At 47.8% G+C, this 15,738-nt stretch overlaps 1 protein-coding gene across 4 annotated transcripts in view; it reads left to right on the forward strand.

Moving 5' to 3' along the window:
- The window catches only part of galnt7 (UDP-N-acetyl-alpha-D-galactosamine: polypeptide N-acetylgalactosaminyltransferase 7), a 209,064-nt gene that overhangs the window by 121,518 nt on the left and 71,808 nt on the right, over positions 1–15,738 (forward strand). The gene's annotated exons all lie outside the window — the stretch shown is intronic.

Below are 15,738 nucleotides of genomic sequence, written 5' to 3' on the forward strand. Positions count from 1 at the left end.
TGCTTTCAGACGTGTATTTTCATATTAAAGCATTCAACCAATCACATTTCAGCCAGTATTTGTTGCCAGGGTCAAAGAAATCTGCCTGGAGGCCTTCACAATCAGTTCTGCGGGCCCTGTAGTATAAATTAAATGTCGATCCAACTGTCGCTTCAACCAATCAGATTTTGAGTTGGCGACACCAAGGCCTTCTAGCAGGCGTACGGAAACATCAGCGTATTCACACGCTTTGATTGGATAGTCAGAGAGTGTACTAGCCAGAGCGAGCAAACTGCATCTGTAGCAAGCTGCATGTTGATTTAATCGCTGTTTTGTCAACCCACCATGGCTGAAGGAGGAAAAGAAATGGATTTGGTTGCAGATTTACTATCAAACCCATTTTCAAGACGGACTTTTCAAGAAAAGCTGGACATTGTTAAGCAAGGTCGGGCAACCCCGAAGCTCGCAAGCCTACCACAACCCGGAAAAGGATTGTCCGCCACTTTCAGTCAACTAGTTACGAGCGGTACTCCTGGCTCACAGGCTCCAAGGAATGCTGCAAATTGCATTGCTGGGAGTGCTTGTTATTTGCCATTGATCGACATGGTGTTTGGAGCCACACTGGATTTGTAAATTTGACTTGCCAAGGCAGCAACGAGGCATCATAGCACTGCCGGACACTTACAAGCAACGGTGCTTTCCAAAACGTTTGGGGAAACCAGAGTGGATCTACAGCTGAGCGAGCTCCACAACGAAAAGGTGAAGAAAAACAGGGAAATCTTAAAAAGACTGATAGACATTACACATTACAGCACACATTTGTGTGTTTGGCGGTGATCATCCCCGTGTCCACTGCTTCTGTTGAACGGACATTCTCAGCCCTAAAGCGAATTAAAATTTACGCCAGAAATACGACAGGGCAGGCTCGACTTTCAGCAATAGCTTCGATGGCGATAGAAAAGGACTTCTTGATGGAACTGAAAGGCACGGATAATCTGCACAACAGAGTAACTGAAATATTCTTGAGGATGGATTTTGTATACAAATAATCAGGATTTTTGGTGATTAAAATGTTGCTATAATCCTAAATAATATTGCAATTTTATCAGGTTATTTGTGATAATTTTTTTAATATTTGTTGCAGCTGTACCATCAGTAGAAATTTTATAGCCATAAAATAGTTATTGAGGGTTGGATTGATTCAGATGGAGCACTACTGAAAGCCTAGGTGTGAAATGCACTGCCCGCCACTGATATATCACTTCATTGTGTGTCAAAACACTTTTTAACTTGTCTCGTCATCCTGCCCTGCCATCAAGCGTGGCTAGAACTGCTCTTACAATTCAAAGCCAATCAACGGCAAGGATCAACATGTTCCAATTGGTCTTGCCTCCTCTACCGGCCATTAGTGTGCTGTAAAGACATATGGGCAGACAAAGCCCCGCGCTCCAAGTGATGCCGCAAAACGTCGTGATGCACTGAATATATCCGTAATATTTGTTTTCATAAAAAGCCGTGATGCATTGAGGCCGCAATAGGTGAAGCGCGAAGTGGCGAGGGATTACTGTGATTTGGATACAGAAGATGAGGAGTTTGATGGATTTGTGTATTAATATTGATTAACAATGTGAGTAAAATACAGTATAAAGTACAATGGAACTGACTGCCTTCCTCCAGTGATGTTTTTCTTTATTTTTTTTAAGTCATGGCATGCATGCGTCCAATAATGCGGTCCATCCTATGTGTGGATTAAGTAGAGAAAAGCCCCCATAATTGAGTCTGTGCATTTTAACCCGAAGCGCCTTATGGTGCAGAAAATACTGTAATTACCGTAATTTTCGGACTATAAACCGCACCGGACTATAAACCGCACCAGCTAAAATCCGGAAATATTTTAGTTTATTTCTTATACAAGCCGCACCGGACAATAAGCCGCACGAGTTATTTACAAAGAAAGATAGTACACAGAAAGCCTTTTTAACGTTTTAATATACTACGGGTTCAAAACTTGAGCAAAAAGTAGCGGCTAATAGTCCGAAATTTACGGTAAAAGGACAGTAAAGCAGAGATGTTTCATTTTCCACTAACTAGCCCAGTTTATTTATTTAAATTAAAAAAGTTTGAATTTTCTATTTTATTTTGGAGAAATAATGAAACAATGAATGCCTTTAAAAACGCTAACTTTTAATGAGGAAAAGGGCCACACACCCCTCCCCTCCATGTCTTGGTTGAAGACGTCACGTAAGCAAGCGATCACAATTTCTCCAATGGAAATCATGGTAAAGCAGGGGTCACCAACTCCGGTCCTCAAGGGCGCCAATCCAGCCTGTTTTAGGTGCAGCCCTGCAACAACACACCTGATTCAAATGATCAGCTCATCAGCAAGCTCTATTAAGGCTGATAGCGATCCTGATTATTTGAATCAGGTGTGTTGCAGGGGAGATACATCTAAAACAGGCTGGATTGGCGCCCTTGAGGACCGGAGTTGGTGACCCCTGTGGTAAAGGCTATCGCTTAAAAACCTTTTGACTGATGGGCCACACAGAGTTCTAAAATTTGACTGGCGGGCCGGCTGAGGAGCAGATGGATGGAGTGTTTATTTGTACCGATGTAAAGGACATGTAAAAAACATTATATTAAAGGTTTTGGCCTTTTACAAGCAAGGCTAATTAAAACATGATTGCACAACTGCATTTACTTCTGAACAGTAGATTTACTCGTGTAAAATTTCAGTGGCAACAGTGCTGCTGGTCTCCCATTTTTGCCAGTGCATCAAGTCTGGGGTTACTTTTGCTGTGCCAATTCGCAGGATAGATCTGAGGTGTTGGTCAGTTAACTTGGATCTGTGACAAGATTTGTCAGCGCAGTGGGTTAGTGGAAGCGTGTCCGCCCTGAGACTGGAAGGTTGTGGGTTCAAACCCCGGCCGGGTCATACCAAAGACTATAAAAATGGGACCCATTGCCTCCCTGCTTGGCACTCAGCATTAAGGGTTGGAATTGGGGGGTTAGATCACCAAATGATTCCCGAGCGCGGCACCGCTGCTGCTCACTGCTCCCCTCTCCCCCAGGGGATGGATTAAAATCACATGGGGATGGGTTAAATGCAAAAGTGTGACGATCATTGGGTCTTTAATCTTAATCTTTAAGATTTATTTGTGTTCATGACGCTGAATGTCTGCTCACATAAGTACGTAGGTCGAGCCAAACATCAGCATCTTCTGTGCCATTCTCCGAAGGTTTGGAAATGTGGCTTTGTTGAAGCATAGAAGGCATTTAGTTTAAGAGAGTTAAACTTCTACCTTAAGGTGGAGTCAAACTGAAAATCGATCAGTTCCAATTGCAGGTCCAGTTGTTTCAGGGTCCTGTGACAGGGGACAGGACACCAGCTGAAGTGACTTGTCCATTTTTTCAAAATCAGAGCACCGACGGTAGACTTCTCTCTGTGCAGGTCATCCAGTGATTCATCTTTGCATTTTGGGTGGCCTCTTTCTAATGTGGGAAAATGAGAGAAAGACTTGTTTGGAATTTGTCTGGAGAATAAAGTCAGCTTGGATTTGAAGGCTCTCACATTTGTGTACATGTCGTGCACAAACTTATCTTTTCCCTGTAGTTCACGCTCATTTCATTCATGTGCGAAAATATGTCCACATTGTCAGGGTTAAGTACCATCAGACATTATTTTACACACTAAAACAAAGAGGAGAAGACAACCAGCATTGGTTTACTCGCGAGGAGAATTGCAGAGAGCGTTCTGGTTACATTCTCCATCAATTCTGAGTCCTTACTCTGCGTACTCCTCATTTTAATGTTTTGGTTGCCCTGGTTACAGAGGCGTTGCTACACTAAAGGGAGGGGGTTTGGAACTTTAGCAATGCTGCCTATCTAAGGAATGTAGTGTGGTGTGACTCAGCATTTAATTGTCGACCCGTGACCCCAGCACTGGAATTGCAGAGTCTGTCCTATTTCCTCAACCAGTTGGCTTCTCCATGGTTGGCTGACTCGTCCTCGACTGTGATCAGATAACTTGAAGCACGTTGAATGCCGCTTTCCTGTGGAACAATGCAACTAAACCTATGCTAAGTTGATCTTCTTGTTAAACTAACACAACACACAATAATAATGAGTAAATAACCCTAAACACTTCATCACACATTAAGTACTGTAATTTTCGGACTAAAAGTCACTCCGGAATATAGGTCGCATGAGCCATAAAATGCACAATAACGTGAAAAAAAACATATATACATGTAAGTCGCTCCGGAGTACAAGTCGCATTTTGGGGGAAATTTATTCGACAAAATCCAACACCAAGAACAGACATGAACGAGCAACAACAGGCTAAACGATAGGTATGCTAACATGACATAAACACAAACAAAGAGCTGAGAACGGGCCTGACGTAACATTCAGAGTTATTCAAATAACTATTACATAAATAACACGTTTATAAAACCATCTGTGTCACTCCAATTCATTAAATCCATCGATCGTCCTTTATGGAAACGATGCCGCGTATGCGCCGCGCCGCTGACGTCTAAATATTCTAAATATTACACAGACCCATATAAGGATATATAAAGTATGTATCAAATAACTATCACATAAACAACAATATTATCAAACCATCTGCGTCACTCCAAACCATTAAATCCATCCATCAAATTCCTCGTCCTTTGTCAACAACACCGCGCGTGCGCCCTGACGTCAGCCTCGTCGTTATTCTACAGATCTAGTACATAACTATATTATAGCGTTAACAAAGTACAAGGAAAGACGTGGGTTTGGTAAACGTCTCTTTATTTAACAAAACAAGAGTTCAACAAGCCAACAAGTAACGATAAAAACATATACAAGTTGCTATACGAAATAAAATATATCAAATAACTATAACATAAATAGTTCACCACCACACGGCCCCAAGCACCGGTGTCGACTTCCAGGTGTGTGGCGGCGTGGACTTCCATCCCGGAGGTGGCACTTCCAGCCACGGAGGTGGAAGAGAGCTCCATAGAATAGGACCGGGCGTGCGTAAAAGCCATGTCCGAGCCCCATCCACCGTCCCCGGACAGCCACCCGGCCGAGCGCCGGCCCCCGACTTCCATCCACGGAGGTGAAAGAGAGCTCTGTAGAGTAGGACCGGGCGTGCGTAAAAGCTATGTCTGAGCCCCATCCACCGTCCTCGGACAGCCACCCGGCCGAGCGCCTGCCTCCGACTTCAATCCACGGAGGTGAAAGAGAGCTCCGTAGAGTAGGACTGGGCGTGCGTAAAAGCCATAATAGTTTTTCAAACCTTCTGTGTCACTTCAAATCATTAAAACCTTCAAACTCTTCGTCCTCCGTGTCACTTACAAACAAAGCCGCTAATGATGCCGGTAGTACGTGGGGCCCTTCGTCATCTTCGTCATCCCGTGATCGAATCTTTGTCCTTTATGTAAACAACCACCGCGCCGCGCCACTGACGTCACTTGAAATTCAAATTACAGTAATCCCTTGCTACATCGCGGTTCGTTTATCGCAGTTTAACTTTTTTTTTTTTTTTTTTTTGAATTTTGAAAATTTGTGAAAAAAATTCACATATAAGTCGCTCCTCAGTATAAGTCGCCCCCCCACCCAAACTATGAAAAAAAACTCGATTTATAGTCCGGATATTACGGTATATGTGAGGTAACTTGTATGCAGTTCCTTAAACAAACATTAAGTAAACAAGGGATAACTTATATGCAACTACTTCAATCTGTATGTCTTTTCTGTAACAACATAAACAGTTCCGATCAACAACAATCTATGAATCAAAGCTACAGTTAATAGAAAGGAAAGAAGTTCCTTTGAACTAAACAAAGAATATTTTGCCTGTGCAAAGGAGCTCTGCTCATCGCTAGTGAAGGCCTCTTACAGAAATAAACAAAATGATAAGAAAATGACAGGAAGGATACATAAACGTGATTGGGGTCAAAGGACATCCCTGGAACTAGATAAGAATATCTTAGTTGAACGATACGAGTTGAACTCGTAAAATATAAGGCCTCAGGTCTGGCAGGCCAAGGCTTTACCTAAATTATTCCAACACACAGCAAACACAAAGTCACAAAGCCAGTTCTTGTCACTCAAAAGATGGCTGGCGGAAAGATGGCGGACTACGGAAAGATGGCGGCGCACGCAGTTGCAGCGGCTCAGTGCTCTCCCGATCTACGCATTGTTTGTTTTTTGTTAGTGTTTGTACCCACTGTATGTCAATCATACACCACCTACAACCGGCAGGAGCTCCACAGGATAGGTGTTTGCTGCGAGTTGAGTGTCGCAGCGGAGTTTCACCGCTCGAAAAACATACCGGAGGATATCATCAGGCGCCCCGGCTCCCCTTGGATCACCATCCCCGCTGGGAGGAAGCGAAGGCAGCGCAGAGAGAGGAGGCAAAAACGAGGCTGCAGGGCCGGCGCGCTAACCAGGCTACGGAAGCAGCCGTTCAAACCACCGCTCCCTAGCCTGTTTCTTACCAACGCCAGGTCTCTTGCTAACAAAATGGATGAACTAAGGCTACAGATGTCTGCGAACCAGACCGTGAAGGACTGCTGCATGGTACTGATCACCGAAACCTGGCTTCATCCACTCATACCGGACTCTGCTATCGAGCTAGCAGGATACACCACACAGCGTCATGACAAGACTGAGAACTCCGGTAAGAGCAAGGGGTGGGGCTCTGTATGTACGTCAATAACAACTGGTGTACTAATATGGTGACTGTAGACAGTCACTGCTGCCCGGACCTGGAGTACGTGACTATTAAATGCAGGCCCTTTTACCTCCCTCGTGAATTTACCGTAGTCATGACGACTGTTGTTTACATACCTCCGAAGGCTAATGCTAAGCTAGCTATCGGACTATTACATGGCAGTATTAGCAGCCAGCTGAGCAGATATCCTGACGCAGTCCACATCATGGCAGGGGACTTTAATCATGTAGATTTGAAAGCAGCACTCCCTAGTTTCCATCAGCATGTTAAATGTGCCACTAGAGGAGTAAACACTCTGGACAAGGTCTACTCCAACATCAAGCTAGGCTACAGGGCAAAACAGCTACCTCACCTGGGCCAGTCTGACCATATGTCACTGCTATTAATCCCGGCATATACCACCATCAGGAAATCAGCTCCTATCATCACTAAAACTGTTAAAACCTGGCCTGATGACGCCTCTCAGCAGTTGCAGGACTGCTTCGACAGGACTAACTGGGACATCTTCGAACACCGGGACTTGAACGTGTTCACAGACAGTGTTCTGTGTTATATCAAGCACTGCACAGACACTGTCACAGTGGACAAACCTATACGGATATACCCCAACCGGAAGCCCTGGATGACCCGGGAGGTCCTTCGGCTGCTGGAGGAGAGGGACACCGCCCTGTCCCTCAGGTCTGAGGACGGGGCTCTCTACAGCACAGCCAGAGCCAACCTGAGGAGAGGCATCAGAGAGGCCCAGCTTGCCTACAAGAAGAGGATTGAGGATCACCTGGACAGCAACAACAGCAAGCAGGTGTGGCAGGGAGTCCAGCATCTCACCAACTACAGAACCACCATCGGAGCTGCTGAAGGGGACGCCTCACTGGCAGAGGTCCTCAATACCTTCTTCGCCCGGTTCGAGTCCGAGCCACCTGAAGGGGCCACATCACATCCCACAGACCGATGCAGCTTCACCCTCACAGTGAAGGAGCACGAGGTGAGGTGCACGCTGCGGACCATCAACCCGAGGAAGGCTGCGGGTCCTGACGGCGTCACTGGGCGTGTCCTGAAGGACTGCGCAGATCAGCTGGCTGGAGTCTTCACAAAGATTTTCAACCAGTCCCTTACCGAGTCCACCGTCCCATCCTGTTTAAAATCCTCCACTATAGTCCCCCTGCCCAAGAAACGCCACATCACCAGCCTCAATGACTACCGGCCAGTCGCACTCACCCCGGTGGTCATGAAGTGCTTTGAAAAGCTGGTACGGGGTCACATCGGAAGTAAGATGGCGGCGCGTGCACACGCAGCGGCCTCTCTCTGTCCCGAACGGTGTTTTATTTTGTCGTTTAATGTGGGTTTGTCCGCCAGTTTTGTGTGTTCGTCTCGTCGTACCAGGTTGTGCTACAAGTGCGGCGGGCTGGTTCTGCTCGACATCGGCGAAAGCGAGTTTTGTGGCGGTCTGGACTTTGAAGCGGGGACATTAAAGGCGCTCGGTCTACTCCGTCCTGGAGCGTCGCCGGACTCGCCTGCTATTCCTCCCCCGGCTGGGCGTCCGGGCCTGGCTGGCGGCCAACCCAGCTCGCCCGGCCGTGCCTTCCATTCTTCTGGCGGACGTTCGATCGCTGGACTTCGACATGCCTGCTGAGTTCTGCGGACCGGACAGTGCGTGGCTGCTGTGCATCTGGAGCGGATGGCGTGCTATCGGGCGGCCCGGGCCATTGTACGAGGGGGAACGTCGCGAGGAGGTGGACTGTGCGTCTGCATCCGTGACGAATGGTGCCGGGACTCTGTTGTGGGGTGCCAGCACTGCTCGCCACTGGCGAAGTTTGTGATCTCCAGGCTGTTGGGGTCCTGAACTCTCTCCCCGTTGTTTTACTTGTGTGTTAATCGTGTACTGTGTCTCGTCACCGTGGGATAGGGGGAACGGTATTTCGGTTTCTTTGTGTGTCTTAGCATGAAGGAATTGACAATAAAGCTGACTCTGACTCTCTGACTCTGACTCTGACATCACAGCACTCCTGTTCAGAGGTTTTGACCCCCACCAGTTTGCCTACAGGGCAAATAGATCCACAGAGGACGCAGTAGCTACAGCCCTCCACGCTGCACTGTCCCACCTGGAGCAGCCGGGGAGCTATGTGCGGATGCTCTTCGTGGACTTTAGCTCTGCTTTTAACACCATCCTCCCCCACAGACTGGTGGACATACTGGAGGGCCTGGGACTTCCACATAATACTTGCAGGTGGATTAAGAGCTTCCTGACGGGTCGCAGCCAGAGGGTGAAAGTGGGCCGTCATACATCCACACCTCTCAGTCTTGGTACCGGCTCCCCACAGGGCTGCGTACTGAGCCCACTGCTTTACACGCTCTACACACATGCATGCACCCCCGCCCACCGCAGCAACACCATCGTGAAATTTGCGGATGACACAACCGTGGTGGGGCTCATCTCAAAGGGGGATGAGTCTGCCTACAGGGACGAAGTGGTCCAGCTATCGGAGTGGTGCGGAGAGAACAATCTGCTCCTAGACACGGCTAAAACCCAAGAACTGGTCATTGATTTTAGGAGGAAAAATAAAACGGACATTCCACCACTCATCATCGACGGGGTCTGTATGAAGAGGGTGTCCTCCTTCCGCTACCTGGGAGTCCACATCGAGGAGGACTTCACCTGGGGCGTGAACACCTCTGAGCTGCTTAAAAAGGCCCAACAGAGACTCTACTTTTTAAGGGTGCTGAGGAGGCACAGCATTACACGGAGACTGCTGGTGTCCTTCTATCGCTGCTCCATAGAAAGCACTTTAACGTACTGTATATGTGTTTGGTACTCCAGCTGCACTGCTGCTCAGAGGAAAAAGCTCCAAGGGGTCATCAACACAGCACAGAAGATCATTGGCTGCCCTCTCCCCACACTGGAAGACCTACACAGAACCTGCTGTCTCAAAAAAACACAGAACATTCTGAAGGACACTTCCCACCCTGGCCACTCCCTTTTCGAACTGTTGCCATCAGGCAGACGCTACAGATTAATTAGGTCGAGGACTAGCAGATTCGCCAACAGTTTTTACCCTACAGCGGTAGTCACATTGAATGCAGCTAAACGTAAATGATTATGTCTGTGTATGTTCTTCTGTGGGTTTTTAGCTTGTTTTTTTTATCTTTTTATTCTATTTATTCTATATATTTTTTAGCGCATGCGCGGATCGGTTGGCACTTTTTAAATTTCGTTGTACATGTGACAATGACAATAAAGATCTATTCTATTCTATTCAACTCAGGACATTTGTTGGATTTCCCCCCCAACTCCAAAGATGTGTAAATCTCCTCTTTAAGCTCCCACACTCTTTGAAAAACTTTTCCCAAACTTAACCAAAGGATACAAGAATGGTAAAGCAAGTCCTGGTGATCTGCATCGGTTTCCTCCAGAAAGGCAATGAACTGGCGGTGCTGTAGTCCCTTTACTCGTATAAATTTCACAAGTTTTGCCACTGGAATCACCACATGATTAAGTTGCAGCACAGACTTACGCAGAGATTCCTGATAAATAATGCAGTTAAAAAACAACAACCTGGTCAGGGTTTCTCTCTTTCACTTTATCCTGGATTCTTTTCAGCAGCCCCAAAGTTTTTTCCAGTTTCATTTGAGAATCCATCTGTGGTGATATTGACAAGTTTACTCCAAGGTAGCTTTACTCTCGATGGCAGCAGACACCCTGTCATACAAGTCCTCACCCTGCGTTTTTCTTTTTAGGGACTCCATGGTTAAAAATGTCTCCATTATCTCAAACCTTTTGATAATCCCCCGGATAAAAACTAGGACCTGGGCAGTGTCTTTCTTTAATCCAGTGCTATTGAATATAATGTAAAGGACTCTGCCTTTTTGTTTAACTCACCGGCAATATTTTCATCAATGAGTTCCACACGGCGAGTCACTGTCATTCGTGATAAACTGACTTTTTCAAACTTGCCTTTGTCCTTCTGACAAAGAGACCTGCTGTCTCCATTATGCAGTCTTTCAAAAAGTCACCCTCTGAGAAAGGCTTGCTGGCCTTTGCCAATTTGAATGCCAGCAAAAAACTTGCCTTGGTACAGAAAATTGAATACAAGTTTGTCTGTGAATTTTTTTTTGCTAGGTGTAAATTCGCCAGCAACTTCTCTGCAGCGACCTCCTGCTTGCGCGTCGACTGCTGGCTAGCATAGTTTGCACTGTCCACTTTTCTTTTCTTCGGTTCACTCATTTTCATAGAAGGGCTCAGACACGCAACGTTAAAATGTCGAAGAAGAGTGATACAGCTTTGCCAAACCGATGTTGTGTTGTTCAACGCACATACCAGCACTATTTACCCACAGGGGGTGGGGGGTCATGTCTTTGGCGTAATCACTGACGTGCAACCTTCTCCCCTAATCTCCGCATGCTGGCCTCAGTTACATCCGCCTCTCTATACAAATAGCGTGCCGGCCAGAAATGCTCCCATTCACGTAACCGCGTCCACAAGTTTTGGTCACACTTTAGGGCACGGCACACCACACCATGGGTGCCATGCGTCCATTTGGGAGAAAATTCCCGACTTTTAGGTGCGCCTTACCTATATCAAAGTCAAAGTCAAAGTCAGCTTTATTGTCAATCCCTTCATATGTCAAGACACACAAAGAAACCGAAATTCCGTTTCCTCCATCCCACGGTGACGAGACATACAAGTAGGCGACACAAAACAAAAACAAGAAGGCACAAACCATAAATAATAAATAATAAATAAAATAAAATAAAATGAGCGATGAATAAATAACAGACCAATAACCCATTAAATATGAGGGGCAAAACCGAGCCAGTGAGCATACAGCAAGAACAGGACGCTACGCTGAAAGGGGGAGCGAGTTCAGGATCCTAACAGCCTGGAGTACGAAGCTGTTGGAAAGTCTGGTGGTGCGGGAGCGCAGGCTCCTGTACCGCCTCCCAGAGGGCAGAAGTTCAAACAAAGAGTGAGCGGGGTGACTCACATCACTCACAATCTTGGTCGCCTTGCGGGTGAGATGGGAGGTGTAAATGTCCTTCAAGGAGGGGAGAGAAGCACCAATAGTCCTACTAGCCGTTTTCACAATGCGCTGCAGGGCCTTCAAGTCTTGGTCAGTGCAGCTGCCACCCCAGACAGCAATACAGCTGGAGAGGACGCTCTCAATGGTGCCGCGGTAAAAAGTAGTCATGACGGCCGGAGGAGCCCCCGCTCGCCTGAGTTTCCGAAGGAAGTACAGGCGGCGCTGGGCCTTCTTCGCCAGCGACGCGGTGTTGGTGGACCAGGAGAGATCCTCACTGATGTGCACCCCCAGGAACCTGGCGCTGCTCACTCTCTCCACCACAGCACCGTCGATGGTCAGCGGCAGGTGTTGGGCGTGACCCTTCCGGAAGTCAACAACAATCTCCTTGGTCTTGTCGACGTTCAGCATGAGGTTGTTGTCCCTGCACCACGCGGTCAGAAGGTCAACCTCCAGCCTGTATTGAGTCTCGTCTCCCTTGGTGATGAGACCCACCAGAGTCGTGTCGTCAGCAAACTTCACTATGCGGTTGCCGCTGCAGGTGGCAGCGCAGTCATGCGTCAGGAGGGTGAAGAGCAGCGGACTGAGCACGCAGCCTTGGGGGGCCCCTGTGCTCAGCGTGATGCTGGCGGAGATCTTGTCGCCAACCCGTACCACCTGTGGCCTCTGACAGAGGAAGTCCAGTAGCCAGTTGCAGAGGCAGGTACTGAGGCCCAGCTTGTCAAGTTTGCTGATGAGACGCTGCGGCACAATGGTGTTGAAGGCAGAACTGAAGTCCACAAACAGCAACCTCACATACGAGTCCTTCCCCTCCAGGTGGGTGAGGGCCGAGTGGAGGGCAGAGCAGATGGCATCCTCAGAGGACCGTTTGGCTCGGTACGCAAACTGGAAGGGGTCAATGGTGGGGGGGAGAACTGACCGGATGTGCTCCAAGACAAGCCGCTCAAAGCACTTCATGACGATGGGCGTAAGTGCCACGGGGCGGTAGTCATTGAAGCAGGACGGAGCAGGCTTCTTTGGCACAGGTACGATGGTGGCTGCTTTGAAACTCGACGGGACGATGGCCTGCTGCAGGGAAGTGTTAAAGATGTCCGTGAAGACACCCGTCAGCTCACCAGCGCAGTCCTTCAGCGCTCGACCCGGGATGTTGTCCGGGCCCGCCGCCTTACGGATGTCGATAGCGGCAAGCGTCCTCCTCACGCTGTCGGCGGAGAGGCACAGGGGCAGCTCGTGGGAAGGGGGAGTGGCCTTCAGCGGGCAAGTGCTGTTCTGAGCGTCGAAGCGAGCAAAGAAGTGGTTGAGGTCATTGAGCAGACGGACGTCGCCATCACAGCTCTGCGGCGCGGGCTTGTAGTCCGTGATGGTCTGAATGCCCTGCCAAAGGCGCCGTGCGTCCCTGCTGTCCTTGAAGTGGGCGGTAATTTTGCCCGAGAACGCCCTCTTCGCTTCTTTGATGCCCCGGGACAGGTCGGCCCTCGCAGTCCTCAAGCCAGCCTCATCCCCCGCCCGGAAGGCTTTGTCCCTGGCCCTCAGCAGCCTGAAGACAGCCCCTGTCAGCCATGGCTTCCGGTTAGCCCGAGTGACAACGGATACTGAGTGTGTCACATCATCAATGCACTTCCCGATGTAGGAGGAAACAGAGTCAGTATACTCCTCAATGTCCGCCCGACCGTCGCAAGTGGCCGCCCTCCTAAACACGTCCCAGTCGGTAGAGCCAAAGCAGTCACGAAGCGCATCAGAGGCACCCTCAGGCCACACCCGCACCCGCTTGCGAACTGGTCTGGATGTTCTCACCTTTTGTCTGTATGCGGGCAAAAGCATAACAGTGATATGGTCAGAAAGCCCAAGATGGGGGAGGGGGGCGGCTTTGAAAGCTCCTTTATGCGAAGAGTAGACCAGGTCCAGGAAGCTGTCGCCACGCGTAGGAAAATCAACATGCTGGTGAAGCCTCGGAAAAACAGACTTCAGATTAGCATGATTAAAATCCCCAGCGAAGATGGTGAAACCGTCAGGGTGCGCTGTCTGTTGGTCACTGACAGCCTGGTACAGTTCACTAAGAGCCGCGACCCTGTCGCCACCGATGTTGGAAGGCGGGATGTAAACCGGTCATGTCATGTAAATGGTCATGAAAATACGGTAGTTTAAACAACTACAGCGGGTCGGATTACAAAGCTGAACGTACATGGCCTGCAGGTCATAGTTAGCCCATACCTGGCTTAAAATGTCCAAAAACAGCTATCAATTGACACCAAAGTTTACATGGACATATCTACTTATGACTACTTATCATAGTACATATCATACATACATAGTACATAGTATCACAAGGATTAGCCTCTTCTTGTCTGATTTAAGAGCAAGAAGTAAGCAACTTCTTTGCAGCTAAAGTGCCCTGTCTTGTCTATTTCCTTTCACCAGTCACCACCATATGTAAACCCGACGTGTTCTGAGACGCTTTATGAAAGCTGAATTGTTCATGCGTCGTTATATAGTCAATTGACATTGGTACGGGTTCATTTGACTTATTGACTGCGCGTCTGCATGTGTGCTACGAGGTAGCAGTGGGGCACACCAAAGAGGATGAAGGCCAATGTCACAGGAAGAAGCAAATTTAGAGAAAAAATGAAATAGAGAGTAGCAAAAATCAAGTTCAACTCCATCCATTCATTTTCAACACCGCTTATCCTGTTCAGGTTCGCAGTAGGTGCTGGAGCCTATCCCAGCTGACACCGGGTGAAAGATAGACTACATTCTAAACTGGTTGCCAGCCAGTCGCAGAGCACATGTAGAGATGAACAACCAGTCACACCTACATGCACACCGCGACTGAGCGGACATTGATCCCATGCTGCCCACACACAAGTCCGGCGTGTGTACCCCTTCATTATCAATGACTCAAGTTTAATTCAAAAATGAGAAAAAGTCACAAGGCTCAGGGGATTCTTCTCTGCTCAGGCATGAGGGGGCGGGCGGCCTTGCACCAAAGCTGCCTCGCCTTTGGCGAGGCGCGTCAGCAGAGGCTTTCCAGTCAAGCCTTAAACTGCTGACCTTCGAATGGCATGCCAAAGCCATTGTTCCGCACACAACACCGTTAGCGTTGCAAGGCTGGAGGCAAAAATGATGATGGCAACAGGGAGTACAAAGTAAAAGCAATGAGTTGCAAATATATATTTCTTTTTTTGCAGAGAAATGTTAGAAGAGAGGTTTCAGGCGAGAGGTTTCAGGGACGAGAGCAAGTTTTGCGTCTCCTTAAGTAGAACTGCTCATGCAGTATAGAGTTGCCCACTTCCTTGGAGAGCAAGTTTTGCGTCTCCTTAAGTAGAACTGCTCATGCAACATAGAGTTGCCTACTTCCTTGTCTGTGAAGGAGGGAAAATGTACCACTTTGTGATTTCATAATTACTTCTTTCACATGAAGTCATCAACGTTATAACAGGATTTTTTTATTGTCATCAACTCAGTGATTGCTCTGAATGAATGAGTGTGGGACCTCTCAGATGCTGATGTAGTATTGTTGAAAAGAATCCATGTAACAGTGCTTTGCACACTTCAGAACAAAGTACATGACAAATCACCCGAACATGTCAGAAATTGTGTTTGTTCAACCATGGAAAGCCGTGATAGAAATCAACGTTAAACCATCAGATGCACATTAGTGCATAGCTTATCCTGAGCGTGTGAGTCCAACCCTGCCTTTGTCACAAGGGCTCACAGTCCTTCCAGGATTGGTAAGTGAAGGTGTCACTGTGAGTTTGTTTGAGGGCTGGGGGACTTTATTTTTATGGATTCCACATTCTGTGGATGCCAAATTGTCTGGCATAGACCCATGAATATGCCAGTTCGAGACATGCTAATCCAATTTTCTGGCATGCGGTCAGTGTATGTAGTATGTTGGCGCTGGTGTTTTGTGGCTCCGCAGGGGTCCATTTCATGTGAGAGTGACCATGAAAGCTGATTGTCTTCGCTTAAACCTGTCTACTCTGTGGATTGATTCAAAACAGACATTGTGAGTGTTGT

This window comes from Syngnathus acus, chromosome 1 (genome assembly GCF_901709675.1).
Source record: "Syngnathus acus chromosome 1, fSynAcu1.2, whole genome shotgun sequence".
Taxonomy (NCBI): Eukaryota; Metazoa; Chordata; class Actinopteri; order Syngnathiformes; family Syngnathidae; genus Syngnathus; species Syngnathus acus.